Source organism: Panthera onca, chromosome B1 (genome assembly GCF_046562875.1).
Source record: "Panthera onca isolate mPanOnc1 chromosome B1, mPanOnc1 haplotype 2, whole genome shotgun sequence".
NCBI lineage: Eukaryota > Metazoa > Chordata > Mammalia > Carnivora > Felidae > Panthera > Panthera onca.
The window spans coordinates 70,334,685-70,359,938 of NC_138342.1; the positions used below are offsets into that span (position 1 = coordinate 70,334,685).

The 25,254-nt window shown below is 36.6% G+C and overlaps 1 protein-coding gene across 5 annotated transcripts in view; it reads left to right on the plus strand.

Moving 5' to 3' along the window:
• Positions 1–25,254, plus strand: part of ARHGAP24 (Rho GTPase activating protein 24) — a 662,544-nt gene that overhangs the window by 425,230 nt on the left and 212,060 nt on the right. The window contains exon 2 of one of the 5 annotated variants that reach the window (XM_078445946.1): positions 21,184–21,271. The exons of 2 other annotated variants lie outside the window; for them this stretch is intronic. The gene's annotated coding sequence lies outside the window, so the exon portion shown is untranslated. Of the gene's footprint in view, positions 1–20,982; positions 21,272–25,254 lie in introns of those variants that run through there. 2 more of the 5 variants (XM_078445945.2, XM_078445947.2) reach the window with 2 other exon arrangements.

The window sequence follows — 25,254 nt, forward strand, 5'->3', positions numbered from 1 at the left end:
GAGATAGAAGGAGACAGAATCTGAAGCAGGCTCCAGGCTCTGAGCTGTCAGCACAGAGCCCAAAGTGGGGCTCGAACTCACAGACTGTGACATCATGACTTGAGCTGAAGTCCAACACTCAACCGACTAAGCCACCCAGGCACCCCTCAACTTGTCTTTTTCATTCCTTCTGGGGGAAAAATAGATTTACTGAATTACATGTTAATATGTTTAATTCAATGTTATTTGTTAAAATAATTATCACAAGATTATTTCAATGAGAAGACATCTGATTTTAATCCCAAAGAATAATGAACAAAATGAAACCTTGGGATAACTGAAGTCGAGTCAAATTTAAGTGGCTCAAGATTGCATTATTGTAATATTCAGTAATGCTGCTACAATTGCTAAAATAGTATTCAGCAGTCATGCTGAGCTAATTAACCTGAGATCTCTGTAGAATTATGTATCAATTTTGAAAATATTTTATGACTGACCAAACTCTGAATCTGTTTTTATAGTTCTTTTTAGTAAATGTCTCAATCATATGAAATAACTTTTTTTTATATACTGTAATGAGATTTTCCATGCAGGTCTAAGAAACTTGGAATTTTCTATTTGAGTTTTTCTTAAACTGTAGCATTGAGCCCCCCATATGGCCACAAAAATGACTTTTTTTTTTTTTTTTTTTTTTTTTTTTTTTTTTTGCTATGTCAGTAATTTGCTTCCAAGTAGGAAAAACAGGGAATAGGACCAAATGCCTGTGACACTTACCTTTGGAGCAAGATTTGAAGCCAATTAAATCATGGCCATATGATTTTGTTTGGATTATAATTGCTCTTTAATGAGATGCAGGAAGAATAGAAGGCCCTGGAGCCAAGAAGGACAGAGCTTGGAAGAGTTCAAGACCTGCCACATTAGTGATTCTTACAAATTGTATCAGAAGAGATCTGACTTGCCCCAAGTAGTTCACAAATTGGACAGCCCAACTATGTCTTATGTACATTTTGTGCTTTCCAGTTTTGACACATGCGTATCTTATGTTCCAGTTGCTCTCTGAAAAATATTTCTCAGCTCCCTGCCTCTGCATGTTTTCAGTCAAGGATCAGTATTACTACAGCTTATCAATAATTTAAAACAAAAATGAAAACAACGGTAATGAGATCTCTGTAGGCATTACACTGTCAACAGGAGAAATGAAGACATGGTAATGAAGAAAACATTAGTCTTATTACTTTAGGAGGGATAAGTTCTCCTTCTTTCATGGTGGTGCGGAAGCTGAAATTACCTCCCCAAAAAGGGCTTCAGATCACAAGCAGCTCAGAGAGAGCTGGAGTTCTTTCTAATCTGATTCTCTCTTGTTAGTCCACGCATCAGCAAAGTTAAAGACATAGGCACCCAATCTTATCAGTCCCACCAAGATAGTTCTAAAGATATTTCTCCAAGCCTTGTGAGGATTTCTTTTTAGTCTGCTATGTACGGACACCTCTGAGTAGCTGAGAATGTTCTCCCTTCAATCTCACACCAGAGCTCCTCACCAATGACCTGGATCCCACCTTGGGAGCATACCATCTTTCCTGGCCTTTTGTTTATAATGAGTGAATTCTCTTCTTTGTTCCTCCAACCTGGAAGGTGCAATCAAGGGAAGGGGAGAGAGAAAACTGAGAGAAGGGAGTTAGAGGGAAACCAATAGAAATTATGTTTGGAAACCTGAATAGACTGACAGAAGATATCTTTAAAGGAAGAGAAAACAACGTGGTCCTGATGTCTGGGCCAAATAAAGAATGAACAGGGTGTGAGGAATGGGTAGAGTTTCAGATTAAGCAAAAACTATGCCTCACATACATGGCCCGAGTTCTCCTGTGAGAAGTAATAAAGGTGAGAGTGTCAGAAGCAGAGGACACCCAAAAAGCAGGTGGCAGAGATGGCCTCTTTCACTTCAGCATTGCAGAGATTTTAACCTGCCAGATGCTGGCTCTTCTTTTTCATGGAAGAGCATAACTTTCAGTGAACCATCAAATGGATTGAAGGTGTTTGTAGCGAGAGGAAAGACTGAGTCCATAGTAACCGCTGTATTATGATCAACAGTGCTATTTTGTTTCTTCCTCAGAGTTCCTGTTTATGTCTCAGAGTCGTTATATTGTCTTTTCAAGAACCAAGCCAGTTGGCCAGTGGCCACGGTACAGTTGCATTGCTAGTGAATATAAAAACACCCCATCAGTGGACACATCTTTCAGTATTCTGCTTAAGCTCGGTCTCCCATTTGAAATGTCATATGGTTATGGGTGAATAGAGGACACCGTTTTAAAGAGATGATTTGCTCAAAATGGTGTCAAATACCAAGCTACAGCATTCAGCAATTCTCAATATCATTATGAAATTTGATTCTATTTTTATATAAAAAGTATAGCATGCAATTCCATTTATTTATTAATATTTGACTCTGAGCATTTGTCTCATGTCCAAAAAATCATGGTATTTTTTCTATGAGAGGGAGAAGGGAAGAACAGAAGGTAGTCGAAAGAAGGACCTGAAAGAGAAAATATGGTGCCCTACTGCCTGCCTTCCACTTTTCACAACCTTCTTTTACCAAGCCTAAGAGACAAACACTAACAAATCTTTTTTTTTTTTAATTTTTTAACGTTTATTTATTTTTGAGAGAGTGTGAGCAGAGGAGGGACAGAGAGAGAGAGATAGAGAATCTGAAGCAGTCTCCAGGCTCTGAGCTGTCAGCACAGAGCCTGACGCAGGGCTCGAACCAACGAACTGTGAGATCGTGACCTGAGCCAAAGTTGGTGCTAAACCAACTGAGCCACCCAGGCGTTCCTAACAAATCCTATCATTAATAAAGCTATGTTTCTTAAAATTTTTTTCATCTTTATTTTTGAGAGAGAGAGAGAGACAGAGAATGAGCAGAGGAAGGGCAGAAAGAGAGGGAAACACAGAATTCAAAGCAGGCACCAGGCTCTGAGTTGTGAGAACAGAGCCTGAGCGAGGCTCGAACTCGTAAACTCTGAGATCATGACTGGAGCCGAAGTCGGACGTTTAACCGACTGAGCCACCCAGGCACCCCATAAAGCTATGGCTTTTGTAAAGATGACAGTGCTAAGTACTTTGCCCATTTTGTGTGAATTATTCCTGCAAACAAATCCGTGAGACAGATTACTATGTCTATTTTACAAATTAGAAAAATGAGAGGAGCCAAAAGGTTTGAAAAAATGCCAAGTGTCATGTAACCCATGATTAAATGAGCTGGGATCGGTCCAGGTGTATCTGACCCCAAAGCCTACACTTGACCATGTAGACTCTCTGGCCTCCTTTTTAGCCAGAAGCACCTCCAACAGCCGACTCACGAATGGAGAGGGAGGCAATTCCCTATTACACTCAGGCAAAGAATTCATAATGCGCCTGAAATAGAGATTTACTTCATAGCATTGGTTTAATTAGCGTAACTGTGACGATCAACAAATTCAAAAATGCTTTTTTGTTTTCTTTAAGAAAGGCAAACATGGTATAAAACTTGTAATATCTATGGGTTGTTTTTTTTTTTTTTTTTTGAAGTGTATGTTTAAAATTTAATGCCAGAGTAGCTTAAATCTTCCTTCGGATGACCGATCCTCCTATTAATATCTAAAATAAAATATTTTTGAAGTATCAATATTGAATCTTGCAGACATTATATCAGTATTTTGAATATATACCTACTGCTAGATTCTGGTATTTCATAGTTGCAGGAAGCCAATATTCCAAGTGGAATGATTTGGTGTACTTCTAGCTCTGAACAAGCATGCAGTATAGTACTGGTTTGTGATAAATCACTGACATTCTACTCTGGTGGCCAGGCCATTATTTTCTTATGTTAGGAAAAACACTGAATGCGGCAAGCCAGAATCATATCCCATGTAATACTATTTGCAAGAATGATTAACTGGGGTGCCTGGGGCACTTACATAAACAGCTGTTTCTTGTACTTTCCAGGTGATAAAACCTATTAGTTTGGCAACTTACAGAAAAGCCATTAAATCCATTCCAGTGCCACAGGAATAACTGGGCCTCTTAAGCAGGGTACACCTACCAACAAGAGGCAGGAGACAGGCGGTACAGAAAGGAAGAGGCCTGGATGAGAGGTCACTATCTAACTACCAGCCAACCAGGAAAAACAGAAAGGAGCCCAGAGTCTTCAAGGGGCAGAGGGAGGAACCAGGATTATTTAGCCATTTATCCTTGGTCTGTTTGTTCAGTCATTTCCTTATTTTAAAGGGAAAGCATGTGTTAAATACTTTTCTTTTGCCCTCCTGAAATACCACTGACAGTCTAGATTGGCAAGAGTCTATGATATACTTAATAATTTACACCATCAAAGCAATCACAAACTTAAACTTTCTTACCATGCATGAGAAAGTGAGTCTTCCACACTAAAGACCTTTACAAAATGCAAAAGCAGAGATACACAGGATTGATATTTACATTAACATTATATGTAAAATCCAAAAGTCAGTATCCTATATTTTTGTATCAGAGTATATATCACACTTTATTTTCTAAGTATTTATTTTGTCTTTCCTAATAAATTATAAGATCTGTGAGGAAATAGATTTGCAAATTAAAAAACAAAGTGCATTGAATTCAGCATCGTATGTCATATAGAACTCCATACAGCCATGGAGTTGACTAACAACACTGATGATTTCTTGAAAAAATTTATTGACAGTATTTTTGTAACCACGAAAAGATCTCTACACCAAATTTTCTTTTCCTCCAGCTTTTTACAAATTTGCACCTCCTTGTATTTTATTTTAGATGTGTTATCATAAAGAGATGTGCAGAAGAGATCTGCTTTTCTAACTATTATAGCGTCAGGGCTCTTATGAGGCAACATTTTATTATTATTCTCCCCTGCAATACTCAATGCATTAAAAGCCAGGAGATTCTATGCAGGGAAACTTAATCAATGAAACGTATTCCCAAGCAATAATAATGTGATGGAGACACTGCAATTTGATTAGTGACCTTTTCATTCTGTACAGAGATAACCTTTATTGATATCATTAACCAGACGAAACGGTGGTGTGATGCAACTCTTTTAACCATGGAGCTTGGTATTGATTGAGAAGCAAGATCTGAGATTTTGTTAGTGTCGAACTGTTTACAGAAACAAGAGGGACATTCCTCTCCTTTTTTTCCAACCGCCAAAGTAATTGTTTTTTACCAGCAGCTAATAGAGAGGAGAAACCAAGGACATTTTCTTACTTGCGTTCTGTTTCTATGAACAAAAAGCCAGTTAAAAAGTGTGAGAACACTTTCTGAATGCTCACAAAGATGAAGGTGTTTTATAATAGCAATTTTGGTGTGGCATGAGTCCATCCTCTTTTCTGTTACTGTAATTCTGAAGTATCTCCCATTATAGAGCTCATAAGTGGTTTCCAATTCAGAAAGGTTTTATTATTTCTACTTGTGTTTGTACTTAAATAAACCAGGTATGCTTATTTGCTGCCCTATGAAAGACCTATGTCATCATAGGGAAGACCTAGAGATTTTTGCCTGTGGCCCATTTTTGTCTTTGGCCCAAAGAACTGATTATCTTTGAAAGGTTTAATCTGCGTCTGCTTTCATACAGTAGAAATGGAATGTTTGTCTAGCCTTTTGAGGAATGACTTAACATAGGAATCAAACCTTAGGTTTTAAATCCTGGGCTAATGTTTAAATGAAAGTCAATTCTTAAGTTGAAATCTTATACATTCTAGAAAAAGAGGAGTTTAGTGAAAGGTAGCTATTATTTAAAACTGTGCTTTTCAACTTAATTTGGTGAGACTGACTTAGAATAAGTTTTTGATGGGACTGTGTATGAAGTAGAGTGCTATAATATGCTTACAAGTGGAATTATAAAATTTTGTTTTTATTGATTTGTGGACTAAATTCAGAGCATATAAGAGTTATTTATGCATTCAGAATGAATAATTAATGTTTATCAGATAAACGCTAGAAAAAAATGGGTTGGGGCTCCTGAGTGGCTCAGTTGGTTAAATGTCCTACTCCTGATTTCAGCTCAGGTCATCATCTCACAGTTCATGGGATTGAGTCCCACATAGGGCTCCATGCTGACAGTGCCGAGCCTGCTCTGGATTCTTTCTCTCCCACTCTCTCTGCCCTCCCCCCTCTCAAAATAAATAAATACACTTAAAAAATGGGTTAAAGGATTTACTAAGGTGGGGCACCTGGGTGGCTCAGTCGGTTGAGCATCCGACTTTGGCTCAGGTCATGATCTCGCTGTCTGTGAGTTTGAGCCCCGGGTTGGGTTCTGTGCTTCTGTGCTGACAGCTCAGAGCCTGGAGCCTGTTTCAGATTCTGTGTCTCCCTCTCTCTCTCTGCCCCTCCCCCACTCATGCTCTGTTCCCCTCTCTCTCTGTCTCCCTCTCTCTCTGTCAATAATAAATAAACATTAAAAATTAAAAAAAAAAAAAGATTTACTAAGGTACATGTATAAACAGATTTTGGGGGGAGGAATTGCAAAATTCCTACAGGTGGAAATGTTTCCATATTTCCTAAGCTCTCTAACCACAGTGGGAGTTTTAATAAGGAAGGAACTGTGGGCATCTGCTTTTTTTATTAGCAAGCTTCTGGTACGTTAAAATACAATTAAATAAAAAAACTACTATGTATTTACAGCTTCAGAGGGACAAAAATTAACAAAGTAACTTACAGAAGATAGTGGGGATAAGTAGTAAGAATGGATATGGTTGTTCACCCTAAAACTTGAAAATCTGTCATGAAAACTTGCCCAATTTTGGGTTTCAAAGACAGAGACCAGATTTTTCAGGTGGAAAATATACTTTTTGTTTATCAGTGACCACTCTGAAAAAACATGAAATCTCATGTACAACATGATCCTTTGATAATGAAAAGTTGAAAACAGATCAGAAATAAATTTACACCTAATAGCATAGAGTTGTTTTTTGTTTGTTTATTTTCCAGCATGAATTTGTTTTTGTTTTTGTTTTCTACCCTGTGTGAATTACAGATTACAGTGTGTGCATATATAAAGATGTTTATTTGCTTCACTTTACTATTGAATCCGATTTCTTGTACTTTTCAACCTGTTTTCAGCCTAACATAATACCAACAATGATAATGCAAAATCAAAATACTTAGAAACCCTGAAGGGAAAATTCATGGAAATAATGTCCCCGTTTCCTAATCCTGAGTATTGTGATTCAGCCATTCTTTTATATATAGAAAGAGGAAGTGGAGAAAGGGGTGGGGGCTAGGAATCGGAGCAGTAAGTGGAGACCAAAGAAATAAAGAAAGAGAGAGAAAGAGAGAGAGGGAGGAAGGGGAAAAGAAGGAAGGAAGGAAGGAAGGAAGGAAGGAAGGAAGGAAAAGAGAAAGGAAGAAAAAGAAAGAAAGAAAGAAAGAAAGAAAGAAAGAAAGAAAGAAAGAGAAAGAAAGAAAAAGAAAGGAAAAGAAAAAGGATAAGGAAAGAGAGAATAATAAAAATATTGGAATATTGGAAGACAAGTTTGGGATTGATTGTACTTGCATCAAGGTCTGTGGGGCAATTTAACATAAGAAAGAACTCCTTACTCTTTGGCCACTGCAGTACCTCTAGGTCCTTAAATGAACCATTTTTTCAAAATTAGTGGTGTGCAGATCCTTATCACTCAACGTGTAACCCTCAGACAGCAGCTCAACTGCAAACTGTTAGAAAATCACATTCTCAAGTCCTCACCCCCACCCCAGGGCCAGAATCAGAATCTGTATTTTTAAGTAGATCCCACCATGATCATATGCTTGTTAGAGACTGGGAAGTGCAGCAATATATGGCCCTGTGTCTACTGGCAGAAAATTCACTTGTGTCTGTGTAACCAAGGACCACAAACAATGAAACACAGCATGTGGAAAACAGAAGAAAAATCTCCCAGGATGAAAGCATAAATAAAAGGAAATACAAAATTCCCCACTTAATGCCAAGTGCTTCCCACTAGACAAGAAATCACTAACGTCATTTATTAGCCCTCACTTAGGAAAAGCAAACTACACTGTGTCCACTTGCCTTTTTCTGCTTCTCAAAGTCAAACAAAAGATTTCTCACAATTATAATTTTTAGCAAATCATTTTAAATGGTGTGTTTATTTTTCCTAGATCAAGCCTTTAGGTAATAATATTTTAATGTTTTGATTTTGAATGAATTGAAATGTTTTTTCAGGTTGCACTGCTTCTAACTGTCCATTTCCATATGGTTGTTTGTTTTTTAAGAATTTTTATGTGTGTGTGTGTGTGTTATGCATGTGTTATCTGGCCGTGATACACATACTTGCATGTGCATGCGCGCACACACACACACACAAACACACACACACACCCCAGATTCACATGTGAGTGCTTCATGACCTTTATTATGTGCTCTGAGACCACAGCACAGTGTCTGGCTTTCCTGTGGAAGAGGGAGAAGGCTTGTCTGTATACAGCAAAAGCACTGGAGACTTGAACAGAGCATCTCAGCAATAATAACAAAACCAACCTGAGTATATGAGGAAGGAAGAAAAATGACAACTCTTCTTTGGCATATAGATTGCTATAGAGGAGCAAGTTGTTGAAGAAGGGGAAAAATGTTTTCAAATATCAGTGTTATACTCTATTCAGGGCAGTAGTAAATTATTTCTGGCTGATATTTTTAGCAAATGTCAAAGATGATTGTAGAAAGAGGCTCTTCCCAAACTATGACATGCTTAGTAAGAGTTAATTTCTGTTATCATTGTTTTTCTCTGGCAAATGCTTCTCTGATATGTGAATTAGAGTACAAACAGTACATGTTTGTATATATAATTTGATGCTTATATTATTAACATTGGTTTATAATGTGGCCTTTGGAGGTAGTTGTTGAAGAGAAGAATTGCTCTGAACTTGGAAATCTTAAGGCACTCTGAGAGTACAGCCAAAGAAATGTTCCAGCTCCTGAAGAATTGTCTCTGCTCTGAAGGAAAGATAAACAGTGTTCTTACAGGTGGGGAGGGTGTCAAAGAGATTCACCATCATAGTCTCACAGAGGAAAGACTGTTTAGCTGTGGCTTCTGTATTAACTATGAGCAAAGTGAAAGGAATTGGCATGGCAGTCTGCAAACATGCTGGAGGGACATCATAACAATGACAAATAAAATAATTAAAAACAAAAAAAGAAAGATGCAAACAAATGAGAATAGCATGCCATTACAGCTTGAAAAAAAAAATCTAACAATTGGATAAAAACAAGGTAGAAATGTAAAGCCCTCCATAAGTACCCAATGCTTTAAAAGAAAATGCATTACCTCAGGAAACCATGAGTTCTAGAGATATGAACTCCAAGACAGTGATAAAACAACAACACACTTCTGAGTTGAGGAGGCAAATTGAGAACTTAAAAAGACTTTCATAAATCTAAGTAAGTTAGAACAAATAACTTAGAATCAAGAAAGATAGAAATAACTATAGAAGGAAAGAAATACAGTAAAACCTTGAATTGCTGAACTTGTTCTGCAAGTGTTCTTCAAGACAAGCAAACATTTCTAACAAATTTCAACTGGATAAATGAGCCATGTCTTGCCATATGAGTAGCAGGTGACTCCAAATGTCACATGATCGCAATTAGAGTAATTAGTGAAAAGATGTCAGATAAGAAGGAGATCATTGGTAGCCCTGAAGTGCAAACACCAACAAATAAACTAGGGAAAAATACTTAAAAACATAATGAAAGAAAAAAGAGTAGACCAAAAGGAATACCTGAATCTGCAGATTAAATGGGTACATCAAATGGACATAAAAGATAAGATAGCTGGTCATATGTTTGTTATCCAGGATCAAGGAAAAAGAAAAAATTCTGCTGGCATGGAGATGATAAAATCAAGTTACCTAGAAGGGAAAAACAAAACAAAACAGGCCTATCTCAGACTTTTTACAGCAATTTTGACTGCCGGAAGACACTGGAAGTTGTGAGGATACTAAAATGACACCAATAAAGATGTATCCAGGCAAGAGGCAGTAAGAGGATTATATATATGATACCTATGCCATCTTGGAAAAATTACTCAAATGTGAACTTACTGAAACCAAAAAAAAAAAAAAAAAGAAAATAAAAAACTCAAGAATAGGAATGTGTGATAAAATTCTCACAATGACATTGTATTAATTTAGCTATAAGACTAAGTGTCTGGTAAGGATAGGGGTAGAACAGAAAGCAGATATAACTTTTCTTATTATCTTATGAATATTAATATATAATAAAAATGTAAGAGAAAATAGGAGGGGAGATGGGAGGAAGCATAAATGATAAACCCCCATAATTATTAACCTGGTAATTCAATCACATTGTAAAGACTTGAAATATATATTTTAAAAAAAGATACACTGTATGTGTGTACATATATATTTAAAAATATTTTTTTTGCTAGGTCTTCGTGGTAAGGTCTGGAAGCAATGTCATGAATGTTCAGCACTTGGTTTCTAAATGCCATTCTCCATTAAAATAAATCAAGGTGAAAAGGCTGATTTCAGTCTGAGATAAGGAAAGTATAGCTAAGCGTGAAACATCTTGTTGTACCAGAAATAAGGAAGTGCTCAAAGAATAATAGTGACATAGCAAAAGGACAGAGGAGAAATCCTGAAAGGTTCTCACTGACCAAATTCAAAATAATTTGAGTATGAAAGTATGCAAAAAATAATTGACCTATTAAATGAAATCCATAGATTACATATTAATCTAAACGAATCAATAAGTTGGCGTGATAAGAAAACTCTTTCCTACAATTGAATGCCAATTAATAAATATAGAAGGAATTAAAGAGTTGGAAAGTCATCCCTGGATGCTAACACTACTGGATGCTAACATTACTGGTATGGTAAGAAAATGGATCGAAGTTAACTTTATCATTATCACGGCAGTCTGACACCACGTGCCTCCAGATATGATGAAGTGAGAAGAACACGCCATTACTCTTTGGAGTTTCTGCTAAAAGTCCGCAATTCAAATCTAGATGTGAGGAAATACTAGGTAAATCCAAACTGAGAGACAGTCTCAATATAATTTACTTGTATCCTTAAAAAACTTCAAGATCAATAAAGACAAAGAAAGATTGAGGAAATGTTCCAGGTTAAAAGAGAATATAGAAAGCTGATGCAATATGTGACTATGGATTGAATCCTGAAATGGAGACATAATAGCTATAAAGGATGTAAGAGAGCTAATTTATAAATTGGAATATAAACTGTGGATTAGATAATATTGTATCAATGTTAAGTTTCATAATTTGGGGAATTACACTGAATCGGTGTAAGAAAATATTCTTGCTTTTAAAAGTAAACACTGTGTGGGGACACCTGGGTGGCTCAGTCAGTTAGTTAAGCATCCGCCTTTGGCTCAGGTCATGATCTCACAGTTTGTGGGTTTGAGCCTTGCGTTGGGCTTTGTGCTGACAGCTCAGAGCTTGGAACATGCTTCAAATTATTTGTGTGTCTCTCTCTCTGCCCCTCCCCCATTCAGGCTCTCTCTATCTCTCTATATCTCTCAAGAATGAATAAACAGTTAAAGAAAGAAAGAAAGAAAGAAAGAAAGAAAGAAAGAGAAAACACTGTGTACTGATAAAGGTATACATTGTTTCCAACTTACCCTTAGTGATTCAGAAAAAAAATATGCATATACATAGATTAATAGGTGGAAATTGGTAAATCTAGGTAGAGGGTATATGGGTTTTATTTGTGGTATTCTTATAATCTTTCTGTAAATTTGAAATTATGCCAAAATACAAAGTTTCAAAAATGTAATGATGACTCATACCTTTATTATAGCCCTTCCATCTTTACACAATTATTTCTGTTACTGCATCCATCCAAGTGAAAACAGGCATCTCCAAAGTTGTTCACTGAACAGCATATCCGAATGCATGTATGTTTCATTCCCATATTTATAATCTATACACACACTACTCCTCTTCCTTACATTTCACTGGAGAACACAGATCCTATTCCTTATTCATCTTTTCTAACTGCACTCTCTTTTCTGGTGGTCTAATCTGTTCCTATAGCTTTAAATTTCATCTACTTGCCAATAACAAATGAAGTTTGAAGAGTAGAAACACTAACATTCCACAACAAATTCCAGTGACACCTCTTCCTGTGATTGAAATACACATTCTCTCATAGGAAGATAGTACTAAAATAGATGATGATAGATTCTTTGTGAAGAAAAAAATCATAGTTGAAGTTCATTGCAAGACCAAGGAACTATCCAATGTAATTTCCAGGAAGAAAACATAAAGAATATATTGACTAAAATGTCTAAAAAGAAAATGATTTTTCTGGATAAACTAAAACTGCCAGTAATTATCTTCCCAGTTCAATACCTGGCTAGGGTAGTGGGGTTGTTTGTTTTGTTTGTTTGTTTATTTGTTTGTTTGTGTGTGTGTTTCGAGAAGGGCTATGAAAAATGCACTGGCATTTCTTTATCTCAGATAGTGTACATTCAACAAGAAAACTGATGTTAATAGACCCAATAAAGTGTTAATTAAAATGATGGAGATGCTGAAGAATCCAGTTTATGATGAAGGGGGGGGGGTCTATCCAAGTCAGACTTTTTTGGCTTAGTGGTCATATAATGATAATGAAAAATACAGTACTCAGGTTGGAAACAGACACATACTCCCACAAAAGCAATGACTAAAAGACATTCAGAGAAGCAATTCTTGACACTTGATACAAAGAGGAATGGATACTAGGAATGTCAATTCACAGGTGATTATTTCCTGGTAGCTTCTGCCACACTGATGAGATTACAGTCTTTGGTGTGATTCATCCATTCATTCAAATAAGTAAGCATTTGTTAGGTACTCATCTTGCTAAGTGTCTTGACTTCCAGTATGATATCGTTGCACTTTTCTCTTAGCCACTCGATAAATTGTACAGATAAGTCCAAGGGTTTAAGGATGGAAGAGAGAGATTTTATGATGGGAAAGAAGGCACATTTATTATTATGCTTGTTTGCTTGTGCCTAAAGATTAACAAATTTAATAACTGTGCCAAATATTGGAGTAAAGGAAGACAATGTTTTCAAGACCAAATTTGTGGATATACAGGCATATGTATGTGTGCAAATATACATGTATGTGGAGAGAGAGATGATCTGGACAGATGCAGAGTGAATTGTTGGTAGTGGTTAATCCTTAAGAATAGTATTGGAGATGATTAAGAGGGTGGGAATCTTAAATTTTACATCATATACTTCTTTATAGTATATGAGTTTTTTTATATAAAGAAGAATATTACTTCTGCATTGAAAAATAAAGTAATATGAGGAAAAGTCTGACTTCCCTTTACTTGGTTAAAGTTTGAGGTCCAACGGCAGAGGATTGATGGGCCATTTGTTTTCATTATTTTCTGAACCACGCTTGTGTATATAAGAACTTGTCAAAGATTACAGACCAAGGAGGTGCCTCGTCTATTCATTTCCAACAGTCTTGTCCAGTAAATATGGATTCATTCTTTCCTTGTGAAAAATGACAGTGCAGGAAAGCCACTTTATACTTCTAGGAGAAATCTGTTTTTCTATAAATTCAGAAAGCTTGATCCTTGTGTGTTTGGGGAGCCCCAATAATCTTAACATTTAAAAATTACTAAGCATAATGTGACTTGGAATTTTATATCTGATGACTTTTCTCCTAAGAAAATTTTAATAGTCCTCCTATTATACACTAAAAAGTCAAGTGTCTCCCCACTGCCCATGTTTATATACTTTGGAGTCTTAAAAAAACAATTATTATTATTAGCAATACAATTGTTTCATTAATAACTGGCTATTTTGTTGCAACATATATCTTCCCAAACCTCACAGATAAATAAATATTAAGCACATTTCGAACATATGGGAGATAATTATCTAGGGAACAGTCGAATTTCATATCCCAAAGAAACTCCAAGATAATCTTCCTAAATCCTCTATTTTATATAGGAGAAAACCAAGCCCCAGTGGAGTTGAATGTCTTGTCCAAGATCATACAGCTATTGGTGACAAAACCAAGGTTGTAATCTTAATTAATTGTGGCTGATATCTCCTGTCTGCCCTGGGAATGTTTACTTCCCATGCTATGCCTATCTTTCCCTCTGTCTAGCCTAAGAAGGAAGTTTGCCATGTAAGGAAGGAGTTCCTCAACTCTGAAAAGAATTCAGGAGTGAAGCAAGAGAGTGGATCAAGATTTGACTCAGTTTGGTGTTTAGTAATATTAACTCACTGATGGTTAATACATTGAAAAATAAAGTGTGTGCTTATTTTTAAATAATGAAAATATCTAAGAGCACCCATCTATACCAACATATTGAGATTTTATGGAAAATATTTATGTGGATACCTTACACAGGAGACTAAACACAGTATACCTGTTATCTGTGACTTTTTTATAATGAAGTGTCATTTTTTCATTTTTATATATCATTTTCTATCAAACTATGGAACTAAATTAATTAATATATCTCAAATGGTTCAGTTGATCTGGCCTTTGTATATCTGTTGAAAACCTTGTCCGGGTTGTGTAAGAATTCTTGACTTTTCTTGTCTTGCCTCACTTGAGGGGCCAGTTACTCTAAAACCTATGACCTCATTCTTGATACTGTCATCCTGAAGGTCAGGTTTAATGCCAACCACTAGGTAGGGTGGTGTATATCCATTTGCCTATAAAATTTCTCGGCTTTTATTTATCTACTAGTGCATTGTAATTATTAACTGTCTCCTTTTACTCTCAGAGTCAAGATTTGGATATGGTTATCCTACCCCTAGTGGGTGTAAAATATGCTAGGGAAGGAGCTTTCCTACACCAGCTTTAAGGCAAATCTCAGCATTTTCACCTGTTTGAGCTATGTCTGCCCCTTCCTGTTTTCATTGTCTTAAGAGTTGTGCCTTTTGCCTTCCTAGATTCATTGTAACTGATTTATCTTTCAAACACCATTCTACTCAAGACTTAACATTTGACTTGATTGAACAAGAGTATCTGACAAATCCACTTTCATTTGGTTTCAACTGTCTGTCCTAGTACAGAGTGTGAATAAATCTTCCAGGCTTACAGAAAACTAGATTATCAAGAAGAATTTGATGAAGGATTTGTGCTTTGCAGGGTAGCTAAATGGGTTGTTCCATAGGAACAACACAAATTGTTTGTGTGTTGGATCTCAAATTGGAACACACTTATGCCTGGAAAACCTAAACAGTCTTGCCTACGGAATCTCTTAAGATACTCCCAAATTATATTCCAAACAACTTCTTTAAGTCTAAATTTAAGAAGATGTCTAAAATTTATGGTCCCCTCAAAGGGCCAGGCAATTTAGTGTAGAGGGAGAATATGGGTTTTATAGTCAAATGGACATGAGTTCAAATGTTGCTATCATTCTTTCTAGTATTATGCTTCCATTTCCTCAACTGTAAATGTAAAGAACTTACTTAAATAATGCGAACTTACTACATCTTCATGCAGTCCTAATACTGGATATGTTTTCTGTAATGATTTTACAGACATTTTGGAAATGATTTCAGCTTTCTCACATCTTCCTACCTGTGGGAAAATGTAAATATCTTTTGATGCCTCTCTTTGGTGTCTCTCTGTACCTACTTCCTAATTTTAGACCATCACAATGTCTTACTTGAATAAAGAAACAACCTGTTAAGTAGTCCTTCAGACCACCTGTTCCTAAATTCTTTCTCCACTTAGCATTCTTAAAACAAAGTATCCCCTGTTTAAAAATTTTCAGTAGCTATCCATTGTCTTCAGGATAAAAACCAAATTTTTGACCCTGGCTTTTGCTATATTTCCTTCTGCATATTTCATCTATTAGTTTATGTCTTTCATTCTGCATTCCAGCTCTACAGAAATACTTAAAGTGACCCAAGTGTGCCCTATCTCCTGCCTGGAATGTTAATCCTCTCCTCTCCTGCATTCAGAATGTGCCCTGGTTTCATCTTCTCAAAAAAAGCCTTCTTTGCCCACTTCCCATCTTGATTCCATGCTGCTTTGATGTGCTGTCCTATAATGTTATGCTGATCTCTCCAGTAGTCTGCAAACTTCTCTCACCTCCAGAGGGTAAGCTTCCTGACATAGGATTTTGTCTTTTCCTTTATATCCAAACACAGCACACTATATGGACTCAGTAAATATGGCTTTCAATAGATTGAAGGAAGGAAACAAAGGAAGAAAAGAGTGGAGGAAAGAAGAAATGTTAGCTTATTATCCTGGAGAAATTTGTATTCTAGATAAAGAAATATTATCCCATAATATCACAAAAGAATAATTATACAAACTTCATTACCTAGCACGGAACCTTGTCCATAGAACACAATCATTAAATATTTGTAGCTTTGATTCACTGACTAAATAAATGCCACCTAGGTACTTAGATTAATATGCAACGTGCACTGGAGGAAAAGGGCACTTTTTTCAACAATGATTTTAAATGATGTTGTTTGCTATCGAGCTGTAACAGTGTTCAGGCAAGAAATTTTTTTCTACCTTGGTGTTTTGGGAGGACAGCTGCAGTGTGTCTGGGAAAAGTCATTTTCTTCCAAAGAATCACCTCTCTTTGCCTGTCATCACACAGCCACCTTTCTGATGTGGCTGGACCCAAAGTATGCTAAGCCACAGTGTGTGTCTGAGCCACAGGATCCAGAGAGGCTGACTCACTAGAACAGGTAATTAGGAAGCAGTAGGACATGAGACAGGAGAGGAAATCTAATTTACAGCTCGCTGGAGAGCTCTGAATCAGTGTGGAAGAGAAGTGAAATGGAAGATTAAATTATCTGTGAGCTCACTTCTCTAAAATTATTTAGTCTGTCCCTTTTTTTTTTTTTTTTTTTTTTTTTTCATTTAGAAAACATATGCTGTGAATGCAAGGATTTAGCTTCTGCTTCTGAAGAGTTGGCAGCTGGGAGCAGTTTCTTGAAACCACCTGGAAAGGATAAAATTGGCTTTAGGATATCTGCTATTTCAATAAGGGCAACGATGACCAAGTTCAGGAAATGAAGGAGATGTCCGGAAGCTCTTAGGACCTTCTAGCAGCTCAAGGGTATAACTCTGGCCCTTGTGTTAACAAACTTCAAGGGCTTAGAGGCACCTTGTATTGATACAGCTTCCTAGAGCCCACCAGAGGGGCCCTTTCCTTATGTCCTGTGATGCCTAGCTGCTTAGCCACAGGGAACTCGCAGAGTTATGTCAATTGTAGAAGTAGATTAGTCTTTGCCTTCATGCTTATGGACATACATTAGATTTTTGTTGACTGAAGAGTAGTAACCCAGGCAACAAATATAATTCATTCATTCAAGAAATATTGGTCAATACGTATTCTATAGTAGACACTGTTCTGAATACTGGGGATGATGTGGTTTTAAAAGCCTAAATATTATGTTTCTGATCTTATTTATAACTTCCAACATATTTCTGATCTTAGAAAGCTCATTCTAGAGGAGATACAGTAAATATATTTAAATGGTTGAAGAAATTAAAAAGAAAAAGAACCTGTGATAATTTCAGATAGTGGCAAGTGCTGTGAAGAAAAATTAAATAAAAAATTGGGGTAGAGAGTGTAAGGTGGGGAGGAGGGTAATTAACTAGAGTGGTCAGGAAATCTTTTTTCCGGGAAGGTAGCATTTGAGATGAGTCTTGAGTTCTGATAAACTGGTAGTCCTGCGAAGTTATGAGGAGAAAACATTCTAGACAGATGGAACAGCAGGTTAGGAAAACAGTAGGAAAGATAAACAGGAGTGAAATTATGTGAGACTTAGGAAGTCATCGTTAGGCATTTGAATTCACACCGTGGGCAATGGAAAACCATTGCAGGGATGAAGCAGGGGAATGATTGGAAACTATTAGAGGGCATGAAATGAGATAATGGGAAACCACTGGAAGGTGTGAAGCAGAGGAATTATGGAAACCATCAGATGGTATAAGGGGGGGGGGGGGGGAGTAATTACCCTGGCTGCTGTGAGGAGAATGGATTTTGAGAGGAGAAGGGCAACAAAATGAGCATGAGCTTGAACTGAAGAAAGTTGATGCTGGAGATTTTTTATGTGCATGGTTCCCTGGGACTATTAAAAACATCCATGTATGATATCTCCTTCCAAGCATAGAACATTATAATCTAGTAGCTGTTCATGCAGTCACTTCCCTGCACTGCTACCACGAAAGAGGTCTCTGGGATTCCTTAGTAAAAGGCTTCCTCTAGTATTACTGTAAAACTGAAACTGAGAGATCAAGAGTTAGTGAATTCCAACTGCCTTGCCTGTGTTAATATAGTCTGCCCTGAGTTTCACCTCTGTCTTAAGTACTTCTTCCATCATTGAAATTCAACTCCACATATCCAGGCCCCATAACACAATAACTAGTCCCCACTAAACAATGCTAGGATTCTAAAGTCCAGAGCATGCCCAGAGTAGGGCAACCTGGAGTATGTCCAAGGGACCTAAATATAGAGGGACAATTTTTTTTTAAATGGTTTTATGTCACCATGTTATTTTAGATTGTGTCGAATTCACATATTGACAGCACATGCTTCCCTTCCAATGGGTAGAAACAAACCATGTCATGAATTACAAAGTCAGTTCGAGGACCAATTTCCTGTTGCTGGCACTGGTCACCCAAATTGCTAGTTCCCTCTTTGCTCAACCTATTTTGAGAGACTTTGGTTCTTACATTTAATACCTATAATCTATTGTCTGTGGCTCAGCCCACTTCTGTTCCAAACAACCTGCTTGTATGTGACTTCTCTTTACACCTTCCTTCCTGAGTGCAGTCAACAACCTTGAATCACCCTGACTCATTGCATCTAATTCTCTGTGTCTCCCCTCGCAGCCTCCCTCTCTTTTGGGGATTACTCAGATTTCCTTCCTTTCCTTCTAACAGACAAAGGGCAAAATGTTCAAATTAAAAGTCAAGTTTAAGAAGTAAAAGAAAATTAGGGAATTATTTTAATAAACCCAAGTAATATGTATTAGTGTCAGACTCTAATCATATTTGACATATTAGTGTTGTATATAAATGTAGATGTTAATGTCTTTGGGATTTACATTTGCACAGAGCTCTGCTAGACCAAATTAACTGAGAATGGAAGGAAAAGAGGATACTGCCATTGTGTCAAAAAGTACAAAGTATGGTTTACCAGATTACCTTCCCAACGTTTATGTGTTTTGAATCAGTTGCTTACTTATCATGGTTGGAAAATTGATACAGTACCTATTAATTACTCAACATTTTGGAAAATATGTTTCAAAAACCAAACTGTATTTTTAAAAATATCCTTTTCTAATTCTTTAGTCACAATTACACTATTTTCTTCTAAAGACCAGGGCAAGAGTAGGTACAATATCATTTTAAAAGTAGATGGGAAATATCAAAACCAAAGTGAATTTCTGAACTAAAGAACAATGCATCTCAATTTGAAAATGGATTTTGAATGGTCTGAGCATTTGCTAATTGTGTCTTTAAATTGTAGCATGTAATGTAGATTTGCTTTTAGCATTTTAAGGAGTCAGATCAAATACAAAGATTAATAGTAACCAGAGCAATTTCAATCTGGGTCATTTCATATTTTGACTTATCTGACCCTAAGACAGATGCTGTTGAGAGTGGGCAACTCAATGGAGAGAATGTAAATAAACTTTGGGCACATGCTTATGATGTGAGAATGGATGAAAAGGTTGTTACAGAAAATTGGCCTTACTTCGTAACTAAACTCTTTCATTTTTTTTTTTTTTTTGACAATTAGGCACTTATCTAAAAAAGTTATTGCTTGTTGGGGCGCCTGGATGGCTCAGTTGGTTAAGCATCCGACTTCAGGTCAGGTCATGATCTCACGGTTTGTGGATTGGAGTGCCACAGAGGGCTCTGTGCTGACAGCTCAGAGCCTAGAGCCTGCTTCAGATTCCATGTCTCTCTCTCTCTTGGCCCCTCCCCTGCTCGCACTCTGTGTCTCCCTCTCTCAAAAATAAATAAACATTTTTTTAAAGTTATTTCTTGTCAGTTACTATATTCTTTAAGAGAAGGATGAGGTAGGTTTATAAATGTTCAATTAGTATTTGTTAAATAAGTGAATGAATGAATGAATTAATACATTTTAGAAAGAAAAATTTTTAAAAATTATGATAATAAGAATACCATTCTTCAATTAGAGAAAAATAATTTCTTTATATATAAGAAAGGAATGTTAGTTGAAACACACCAAATAAAAATTATTATGCTGCTTCTCTTTTATTTAACAAAATATATAACCAGTAATAACAAGAATAAACTTGTATGTATGGTAAAAAAAAAAATGTTGACAAGTTGGAAATAGGATCTGTGGTAACAGTAAAGTGTTTCTAATTCAATATCACTGATACTGGATAGATATATTAAAGAGTAACACCTGTCACAGCACCAGCCTTTACAGTCCTCTATAAGGACTAAGGGATGTTAATATCCCTTGAAAACTGGCAATTCCTGAAACATAAAAATATTATTTAAAAAATCAACAAAGGATAAGATTATTTTCTAAGTATAGAAAGAAACTGGGCATTGAGGAGAAACTTTCAGTATTAAGGATTTTAAAGTGGAGTAAAATGTTTTCTCTGAGAACAGATGGTTGTCACATTGTAATTGTGTTATTGTTCCCTGCCAACTCATGTGGGTATTATCCAAGGATACACAGGAAAAAGGTAAACCATTTCCCTTCAGGTACACTAGAGTAGTAGAAAGAGCATTGAATTGGGGTTAGGAAACCTGGTAACTATTCTTAGCTGTGGCATTAGTTAGCTACGTGAATGACCTGATAGAAATCATATTTTCTCTGGGTATCAGTTTCCTCATCTATTAAATGAGGGCATTGGGCTAAATTATATTTAAGATCCTGGTGTGCTTTCTATGGTTCTTAATTCTCCTTTTTTTTTTTTTTTTTTTTTTTTTGTCTTTTTCCAAATGCTCAACTACTACATTATTTAAGGTATATTTCCCGGTCTTTTTTTTTTTTTTTTTTCCTCCCCTCTCTTTCTTCAATATATGGGATAGGAGGACACTGACTAAGTCTGATGGGCGGGAGGAGGAAGAAAATCAGCTACAGGAAAGGTTTATATCCCCCTCTACAAGAAAACTTAAATATAGCTACTACAGCTTTGAAAGGAATGGTTTATGTCCAAACAGCATTTTCCAGACAAGCTCTGTACTTTTTTGCCAACAGAATTAACTTTAAACTGAACGCAGTAGACAGTTAAACAAGAGTCGGCACTGGAAACAGCTGTGAGTAGACAAGACCAGTTACTTATAAGGTACTGTTTTTTACTCATTGAAATCTCCTTCAGGGTTTATTTGTTTCGGGCACAAGTATTGTGTGGTCATTTGACTTTTCCCCCCACCTCGCCTCTATTCTGAGAGAAAACACACACTTTAAAATACTTTAGTTTCTTGGCTGTATTGTTTTGTGGCTGTTGATATTTGAAGCTACTAGGATTTGGTTTTGTTTTGTTTTCAGGAACCTAATGATTGTTGTTGTTATTTTATTTTGAAGCTTAGTTTAGCTTTGTCCTTTGTTGCATCTTGTCATGGGTGGCTTTATGTTTTGTTATTCATGTCAGATTAAAAAAAAAAAGATAGGTTTTCAGATTACGGAATGTACAGAATGCTCTTGATTGAAGGGGAGGGACAGGTTAATTCATCTTCGACTTCAAGTATAGAAACAGCATAGAGCCAAGTCAGAGCAGCTCCAGGCACTTGAACTGACTTGGTTAAGGCTCACTGACCTCATTACAGCTTGGTGGATCTGACCTGCGAAACACACAATTTTGAATTAGGGTTTTACCTTTAACCTACTTGTATATTTGGGGGGCCTGGGTGGCTCAGTCCGTTGAGCTTCCGGCTTTGGCTCAGGTCATGATCTCATGGTTCGTGGGTTCAAGCCCCACCACAGGCTCTATGCTGACAGCTCAGACCTGGACTCTGCTTCAGATTCTGTGTCTCCCTCGCTCTCTGCCCCTCCCCCCTTGAGCTCTGTGTCTCCCTCTCAAAAATAAATAAACATTAAAAAAAATTACTTCTATGTTTAATTGTTCATTTTAACCCTTCCTTCCCTTCACTTCCATTTATTTTTAAAAATTCTGGCAAGGCTTCTTTTTTTTTTTTTTAATGAGGTTTATCTTTGTTAAGTTCATCCATCTTAAAGTGACAATATTTCCAGTATCTCAAATCACTGAGCTATGGAGGCTCTCAGAGCAGAAGGGGAAGAGCCCAAAGTGCCCATTGGAGTAGACAGAAAGGAACCACTGTCATCTGAAATGTCACTCTTTCTCCGGAGGCCTGACTAGTTAATATATAATATTTGCTGCTGGCCAATAAACAAGTCATGAGACAATTAAGGAGTTCTACATTTGTCAACTTTCCAAAAAGTAAAGCTTGCAAGTTTGCCACTGAAAACTGCAGAGGTTTTAGAAAGAATTTAGCCATTTTTGGATAGTTAACTTTCTGAGGTCCAGTATATATTTTGATATCTCTCTGGAGAGAACTAAATTCAATTTAACGTTTTCTGAATTGCCCAACCTTTTCATCATGGATACACATTGTAGAATTTTTCTAAATGTAATGATGCATTTGGGGCCTATTCTGCGGTATGCACGGCTTTTACTCCTTTTGTCAAAAGGTCACATAATCACTATGCTTTATTTTAATTGTGTTATTTTTATAGGACATTTTTTCCTCCTGTGACCAGCATCCATATGGAAATGTGACTTCTTATGGGTGTGGACAGTTTGCATTCTTCTAACAACTCCCTGCAACCTTATCCACATCTTTATAATTATTATTTCTTTTGTGCTATGCATAAGAAAACCAGAAAAAAAAAGTTTATAAAAAAATCATGGAAGGAATGAGAAGCAAGAACTTTATCCGAGGGCTCAAGAGATTCTCTTAGGAGGAAAGTGCACAGACCAAAGCGCATAGACACGGTGACATCTATTTTAGGTGCTCAGGAGACTTTTGGTTTGAGTCCAAGTCCTTAGTTGTGTTCTGTAGTAGAAGTTGCCATGGAAGTGGCTCTGGGATAAGTAAGGCGTTACTGCATCAGATACAGAAAGTGTTGTCTGTTCTCCTCTTTATAAAGTTACTGGAGGTATGTGTCAAGGAATCAGTGACTAACCAAATCTCATGGGGCAGACTTAATATCAATCAAATACTAAGTATTTTATTTTAGTTCCATTTACACATTTGCTATTCATACGCATGTGTGGCTGGGAAATAGCATAATAATTCTTTGTAGGAAAGAGTTAGGGAAAAGGAAAAATATTTCTCATCTAGTCTATGCAGTTCTGTGTCATTATGCTTTAAGGAAAAAATACATCTTTTGCAACTGTTTCGATAATGCCTTGATTTCTTTAACCATATCCTTACTTAGTTACAACTTCTTTTAAGTTGAAAATATGATAAAGCATTGAATTTAGTAGCAGAATATACCATTTCCTGTCTTTCAATATTTTTTTTTATGTTGTGCATTGCAATGCAAAATCAATCACTGGTTTCTCAGTGATCTTGATAATTAATCCCACTCTACCCATGACAAAAATTAAACTGGGCATATTAGAGAGATACATGAAGCTATAAACTGAATCCAGAGCAATTCTAAATCCCAACTTTAATTAGAGTCCATTGCTAATGGCTTGACTATATAGCTTATTTAGAATTATGTGTGAGGCCTTTTGTGTTAGAGGCCTTTTTTGCTCAAGCTCTTTTTTTCTTTTTTTTTAAATGAATATGTATATTTTTAATGTTTGTTTTTGAGAGAGAGCATGAACAGTGGAGGGGCAGAGGGGGGGGGGGACAGAGGATCCAAAGTAGGCTCCACACAGACAGCAGTGAGCCCAATGAGGGGCTTGAACCCACAAACAGTGAGATCATGACCTGAGCCAAAGTCAGAGGCTCAACCGACTGAGACACCCAGGTGCCCCTTTGCTTAAATTCTTTTTAAAATACAAGTTTCATATGGTCAGTGTAAAAATTGTTACTGGGTATTAAAGTATTTTGTGCTGTATATGACAGACTCTTTCTGTTTGAAACAATGAATTAAGGGACTGCCTTTTGTCTACAACAGTGAATTTAGGGTCCACATAAATTTAGAATCATTGCCTAAAAGCTAGAGATTTTGTTTTTTTTTTTTTTTTTTTTTTTTTTTTTTTTTGCTTCTTCATTCCTTCAGTTAAATGGCATGGGTTATGTTTTTTTTAATATTTATTTATTCATTGTGGGGGGCAGGGAGGAGGTGGAGGTGTGGAAAGAGAGAAGGGAGAGAATCCCAAGCAGGCTCTGAGCTGTCAGCACAGAGCAATGGTATGGGTTCTTGTGAAATAAAATGTTATTCCAATTGAAACATAACTCTTTAAAGTTGAAAATATGCTATTTGACATCGATACAATGAAGATTTTAGTTTTTACTTGATTAAGGCTTCCAGCCTACTCAAAATTTAATTTTCACATGCTCACCTAATTAGGAAACCAGCTGTATGAAGGGATATGTATTTTATAGTGAGAACTGTACTGTCACAACTTAAAACTACTGAAAACTCAGCACCTTTTTGAGTGTACACTTATGAAGATTTCCATCTAAAAAGTGCTGTTTAAAACTAGAAAAAGAAGAAGTCCCTGAAGTAAGTCAACACCTGTTCATGTTCACCGATGATGTTTTAGAAGGGTCTCTCTTGACACAGCCTTGTGAGACTGCTCCAGAAGCCTCAGAACACAGACCCTCCTAAACTAGAATTCGGTGAGTGAGTGCATGTGCTGCAAGGAGGTGTCAGGTCCAATGCTGTATGTGGTGGACAGGGGACAGAAGCTATCAGTAATTCCTTAGTTGTTGAAGAGAGAAAGAGATGACTGCTCCCTTCTCATAAAAATCAAAATTTGGCTCATTTTCAATTTTAATCCCTCAGAAAAGTTGCTCAAACTGACCCAGGTATGTTCTTATACATTGGCCTTTGCTTCATGTACTAAGTTGGTACTTCTGGACAATTTAGGAAGTGATGTGGTCAAAGACCAAGATTCTTTTCATTCACTTTAATCACGCAATAAATGTTTGTTGAATGAATATAAATTCCAATTCCTAAATTGAAAGGGCCTGAACAAAAAATAATACTAAAACCATCATGTTTTACTTCATTTCTTTTTAAAAAATTTTTTAATGTTTATTTATTTTTGAGAGAGGGAGAGAGACAGTGTGAGTGGGAGAGAGGCAGAGAGTGAGAGAGACACAGAATCTGAAGCAGGCTCCAGGC